The sequence below is a fragment of the Solanum verrucosum genome, unplaced genomic scaffold, assembly GCF_900185275.1.
Source record: "Solanum verrucosum unplaced genomic scaffold, falcon-dt-bn FXZP01000268.1, whole genome shotgun sequence".
Classification (NCBI taxonomy): Eukaryota; Viridiplantae; Streptophyta; class Magnoliopsida; order Solanales; family Solanaceae; genus Solanum; species Solanum verrucosum.
This window is the reverse complement of record NW_026019957.1, coordinates 1,706,222-1,713,034: the sequence shown is the minus strand read 5'-3', so window position 1 is coordinate 1,713,034 and position 6,813 is coordinate 1,706,222. Positions and strand designations below refer to the sequence as shown.

General features: G+C 35.8%; 1 pseudogene across 1 annotated transcript; it reads left to right on the top strand.

The window, feature by feature from the left end:
* The first annotated feature begins 1,715 nt into the window (after nucleotides 1-1,715).
* Nucleotides 1,716-6,273, top strand: LOC125814474 (syntaxin-22-like; annotated as a pseudogene). Its single transcript, XR_007442123.1, has 7 exons — nucleotides 1,716-2,235; nucleotides 3,081-3,174; nucleotides 3,424-3,563; nucleotides 3,770-3,844; nucleotides 5,056-5,214; nucleotides 5,293-5,393; nucleotides 6,124-6,273. The product of XR_007442123.1 is annotated as a syntaxin-22-like (transcript).
* The last annotated feature ends 540 nt before the right edge of the window (nucleotides 6,274-6,813 follow it).

The following is a 6,813-nucleotide window of genomic DNA, read 5'->3' as shown; positions in this document are numbered from 1 at the left end:
CATTTAGTTTTAAAAAGTCACGCGTAACATTCTAAAATAACAGTTATATTACATGATGAAATGCAAAAACAACCATTTTAGGATTGTAAAGATCACAAATTTACTATATTTAGCAACCTCATAATCAAATTTCAAAATCTCCGACATGAGGTTTCAATCGTCTGTTTGAATTTTTACAATTGTCAAGGTCTAACTTCATACTTGAGTTCTAACGTCTTGATTTTGACAGTTGAACCTTTTATCTTTTGAGTATGAAGTTGGATTCCAACAATTTAAAACTTCATATGTAAAGGTCTGAAGAAAAATAAGAAACAATAATGATATAACACGAACAATCTAAAAATCGTAAAACAAGTTAAAATTTTAAAAATTAAGGCGATGAGTTTAATAAAAAATTAACTAGCACTTAAAGTGGTACCTTATTGACTATTTAATTACTATTTTAAAATTCATAATAGAACAATTCAAATTCAAATTTATACAAACAACTTAATCATTGACCTGTCATAGTCCAATATGTTTAACTTGACAAATATTAGAACCCAAATTATATTATTAAAAGGCCAGAACACTATTTGAATAGGCATTCAAGGGTAGGACATATCAATTAATAAAGTTGGTAAAAAGTAGAAAATTTGAATTTAAATTTTAAAGACCACAAAATAGACTAGTAGGTTACTTCATTATATTTGGCAAAAATTTCAAATAACAAATAATAGGAACAAAAAAAATAACAAATAATAATAACAATCAAAGACTAAAATAATAGGGAAGTGATAGGAATACTCCTGAGAAGGAAAAACTTGATAACATTCATCCACTAACTTTCTACTTAATCCCCGACCTCTATATTTTTCTATCATATGATCGTGTCCTTGCTAAACTACAAGTAAATTATGTCATGTTTAGTTACCTTCCCGCGATACTTCTTCAGCCTACTTCTACCTTTCTTCAAACCAGCCACAATCAATTCACATATCCTCATTTGAACATCTTACATATTCTCTTCATATACCATAATCATCTCAATCTTGCTTTCCTTAGCTTTTCCACCATATGGACTACTCCCACCTTATCCTTAATGTCTCTATTCCTAATTATATCTCTCTTACTATACTCACATATCCATCTTGACGTCTTCATTTTTGTTACTTTCATCTTTTGGACATGTGCGCTCTGATCGATCAATACTTCACCACATACAACATAGTTGATCTAACAAAACACTCTGTAAAACTCACTTTAGTCTTGATGTCATATTCTTGTTGCATAAGATCACGAATGCGACTCTCCAATTCATTCACCCGACTCCAATACAATGGGCAACATCCTTATCCATCTCCCAATTTTCTTAAACTATTAATCCAAGATACTTGAAACTTTTTCTCTCACTGAAGACTTGCACATTAATTCTCACCTCCACGTTCGATTCAAATGAAGTAGGTGATTACACTATATTTGAATAGTCATAATACATAAACGTATCCTACTTGTTTAGCTTTATACAAGTTATAAGTGTCTTTTTATGCACACTAAAAATTGAAAGACATAAATATCAGTTAAAGCAAGTTAAAAAACACATTTATATATTACGTTTGAATAATATAAAGGTAAGTTGCCAAGTGGCAACCAGCTGAGCTGTGTCACATCCAAAGGGACAATGAGACCTGCGCCTCACACAAAATGCACACCATTTCCTTTCCCCTTTTTGAAAGCTCAAAAAGATTTCTTACTTCTCTTCTTCATCAGAATTCAATTTTCTCTCCATTTTCTTCCAAATTCCCCAAAACCCAACTTCCAAAACTTCATAATCTTGACATATTTGTGATAAAAATTTGATCTTGTTTGTCTCTGTACATATAATTACAGATTCTTGGTTTTTGGGAATTTCACCTGAAAATTTTGCCCTTATCAATTTCCTTACAAATTGCCCAAACCCCATTTTTTTTATCGTGATCAAGATTTGATTTTGTTTGTCTCTGTGTATTTAACTGTAGATTTTGATTGTTGGGTAGTTGAGATTTTTCGAAAAAAATAGAACAAAAGTATGAGTTTTCAAGATTTGGAATCGGGTCGACCTTTGGGGTCTCGTCGGTTCCAGACAAATGGGAAGCAAGACCCAACCCAAGCAGTGGCTTCTGGAATCTTCCAGATCAATACTGCTGTGTCTACGTTTCAGAGGCTAGTGAATACACTTGGTACCCCAAAAGATACGCCTGAGCTACGTGAAAAGTTGTAAGTGTTCTTTAACATATACAATTCAAAGTTTTGTATCAGATTAGGTTGAATTGCATAATTAGTGTATGTTAGTTTTAGCTCGTTGAAAGTTCAGAGTAAAGGGGGTGTTAATATATGTCGAATTCAAAATGAAATAGTATAATTATGATGATTTATCCAAAAGGAGCTGAAAATGGATATAGTAGATTATGACTAGTTTGGGATTGAGAGGTGATTGATTGATTGTTGATTGAGGTCACCTAAATGTGGCGCTTAGTGGTCAATGAAGTGGGTTGAGAACATGAAGTCTCGGGTTCTCAATTCCCAGTAGAGGCAAACCATGCAGTCTCGGGTTCTCATTTCCCGTCAGAGGCAAAAAGAAAAGGTGATTCCTTGCTATCTGTCCAAGCTTTGGTGAACATAGTTAGGTGGTACGGTGGAAGGTAGCAAGTATATCGTGGATTTAGTCTACTGGACAATTAAGGATGGCTGAGCAATTGTTTACTTATTGCCTATCAAATGCTTTCTGGATGGACTGATGTTAAGTGCTGTCTCACTCCTTCCCTGGGAGAAAAGAGGGTTGACATTAGGGGTGGGTTACTAGGAAAATGAAAGGGTGGTGGGGAAAGTGCAGTACATTGATTTTGGAAAATGTTGAAATTTGTCTGTTCAATTTTTAGCTAACCTCTACCAGATGCTCCACATTACTGTTATTCCAATATTATTGTTTAGAAGCAGTGTCAAGTGTTCCAACGGAGCTCAAAGATGTTGCCTACCTTTTAGCTTGTGGTTAAAAAAATAGTAGTTGGCATTTGATCGAACATTTATTTGGTGGTAACTGTGCTAATTTTGCTCAACTGCAGGCACAAGACAAGGGTACATATTGGCCAGTTAGTCAAAGATACATCTGCTAAACTTAAGCAAGCAAGTGAAACAGATCATCATGCTGATGTCAGTGTAAGTTTTAAAGAGCTCGATATTTCTCCTCATCCACTTCTGTTGATCTTGATGGGTATACATTTTCAGGTCTCATATATTTAAACACATACTGTTTGTCTTATTTCTTTGTGAGTTTCTTATATACTAAGTTCTCATCCTTTTCTATATGGAGATGGCTGAATGTATGAACTCTGATGTGTATTTCATCGTCTTCTTATTATAACTTTCTCACATATATGAATTTATGTTTATACTGCTTTTTCTCAGGCTAGCAAGAAAATAACAGATGCTAAACTTGCTAAAGATTTTCAAGCTGTCTTGAAAGAGTTTCAAAAGGCTCAGAGACTTGCAGCAGAGAGGGAGACAGCATATACACCTTTCATTCCCCAAGCTGTTCTTCCTTCTAGGTAATGTCAGCGGCAATTATGGTAATTGTCATTTAGTAAACAGAGTTACTGGCATATGAAGAACTACATAAAAAGAAACTTTTAGTGCTATGATGTGTACTCTACAGTCTCATTTTTATAGATTTAATGAATCATACACTTCATCTGTATTTGTTGCCCCACATTTTTGCTCATACCCTTCATTTATATTATGTCGTGGTAAACAGTTACACAGCCAGTGAGGTAGAAGTTGCTGCAGATAATAGTATGGAACAGCGAGCTCTCCTTGTGGAATCAAGAAGGTGAGTTAGTCTAGTTCTATTATTCAATTTGTTGTTTCTTACTAGTTTTTGCTCGTCTCTAGGTTGTTAAGACTCATTTTTATCAAATTCAGACATGCATTAGTCAAAGAAACATTGATGGTTGACAAAATTACTAATTTCAAAAAAAGAAAAAGAAAAAGAAACATTGATGGTTGAATTGGTTGCTAAAATTCACCAGCAAGATAACCATCAGTTATAGGCATACAGGGAAATGAAATTCACCTTTGAGTTTGGTCTCTAGACAACTGATGGGTTAGTGCCACGTTAGATAGAAGACTGTTTGCTGTGGTACAGAGAAATCAGATTACAAATGAAGCTCGGGGCTTAGGGTGTTGGGTAATGAGCTTCCAATGGTGTAAAGGTTAAATTTATGTGGTGTTAGTGTTGTTTTTTGATGAAGGAGTCCATTCGGTTTCTTTGGGAGTTCAAGGGGATTGAGACAAGGAGTCCATGGATTCCTAGGGCACCGAGTAAGGTGTGCTTCTTTGTTTGGTTGGCGGCAAGGGGTGCAATTTAACTGCAGAAAATCTGTGAAAGAGGAAGATTAGCTATGTCAGTTAGTGCTTTATGTGTAAGAGTGGATGTGAAAATGCTGATCATCTTCTTTTGCACTGTAATGTGGCTAATCGGTTATGGAGGGTAGCCACGGATTTGTTTCGGATTCAATCAGTGATGTCGGGTACAGTCAAGGAGGCTTTGCAAAGTTGGACTCATAGGATGGGATAGAGAAGCCCTAGGGTATGGATTGCTGACCCCTTAACAATCATGTGGAAAGGGAAATAGGACATTTGATGGGGTGGAACAAGATTTTGTAAAATTGCATAGGAATGTTTTGTCTCTAGTTACTTTTTGGGGGACTTACGAGGTCCTTGTTTGTATAGAGGATAGAATCTCGTATGTTGAGAACCATCTTTCGACATAGGTTCTCTGGGAAAGGGTATCAGAGGCCAACGAGTTGAATTAATTCACCTTATATATTAGCACCGACATGACAAATGATTAGCTTCCATGAAACAATAAATTGAAAACTTGCATTTTTTGGCCATGTGCTGAACTTTTATTGACATCTGACTTTTCTTATGGAACTATTCTGGTGATGGCAATATGATCAAAGATAATGTTTTGCATCCTTAAGACATATCTTCATTTCTGATCTGGTTGTTTTGTGTTCCACGTGCCCCTTGCTTCAGGCAGGATATTTTGCATTTAGACAATGAGATTGCTTTTAATGAAAGCTATTATTGAGGAAAGAGATCTTGGAATACAAGAAGTACAACAACAGATTGGTGAAGTGAATGAGATTTTCAAGGATCTTGCCGTTCTTGTTCACGAGCAAGGAACTATGATTGGTAAATCACTTTCCTTCGTTTTGAACTTTCAAATCTTTAGAGGACATTATTTGACGTATACAATTCTCCTTTTCTCAGATGATATTGGCTCCAACATTGAGAATTCTCATGCTGCTACTGCACAAGGGAGATCACAACTTGCTAAAGCTGCAAAGACCCAAAGATCAAATTCATCTCTGGTATTTCCATTACTTATACAAATTTTTCCTGAACATAAATCTGGCTCGGTTTTATTCTGCTTATATTCCATGAGAACATGTATGTTTAGACTCTTGGATCTTCGAGAATATAGATGTGGACGATGGGAAACTTGTCATAGCATTAAGGTGCTGCATTTTGCAAGCTATGACTAAATGGTAACTAGATGTTCTAGTTACAGCATGGTTTAACAGAAATAGAGAGAAGAAGAGTAGTTATGCCAATTTGCTACTTAATTCTGGGCATGGTTGTGGTACCAAATTTGAAGTGCCATTATGAGGCAGTCGTGGGTCGAAGTTTTAATGAATCATAATGACAAGTCAAGTCATGCGATTAGTTTTCTTAGGTTCGGCTTTTCATCTTTTAGGAGTGGGGACCAACTTGCCCAGAAACCATGGTTATTAAAAAATTATGGGTTCAAATGAATTAGTTGAGGCGCTCACAAGCTTGCCCGAAACCACGGTTATTAAAAAAACATATCGTGGGTTCAGATGAACACGCAGCCTAGAGACTACATCCGCCTCTAGAAGTGGGGTTGATTTTAAGCCCTTTTGGATGGTGTTGAATCGTTCAACCTCATCATTCCCTATCAAATGTAGGTGGAAAATATAATTACTAACATTCATTCCTCGCCACTTTATATAAAAAATCATAAATCTTTTCATCTTATATTCCTCGCAGCGCATTCTTAACGGATTTTCTTTTCTGCAGACCTGCTTGCTTCTGGTGATATTTGGGATCATACTTCTAATTGTGATCATAGTACTTGCAGTATGATCAGAAGATTTTGATATGGGAGGAAGAGAGATCCTAAACTCTTCATAAATGGAATTGATCTTTTTGATTCAAGATGTTCTTAAGGCACCATAAAGTATACTTGTGGTTTGATCCATGAATCTTTTAGTCATGCTAGAGAAGTTGTGCAACTGTGACATGAAGTTTCATATGCTGTGTGGTGGCGTGGGGGTGGGGGTTGACATGCGAGGGAAGGTTTGTCTGCTATGTTTGTAAATTTTGTGTTTGTGTTTGTGTGTTGCTGCCATGTAATGGCTGGTTTGTTGATAAAATTTGTTTCTTAAATTTCTTGCATGATCAAGGCCCCGATAAAACGATTCTAGTCCACAACTTATTCATGATATAAGCTGTCATTTACGTAGCTGCTGCCTATTTAGTCACAATTTTTTGTTTTGATTTCGGAACAATTAACCTATCATATGTATCAGCTTGGCTTCATCCCGAACCTAAGAGGTATTCGGATCTCATATGAACAGCTTGCTACCTATTTAGTTAACGTCTCTTGTTTCTTGTACGGAACAATTAAAATAGTTTGAATTTTTAGGTTTCCAAGCAATATAAGGTCCCCTAAACTTCACTTCATTTTTTTTTGGTAAATGGTGAATA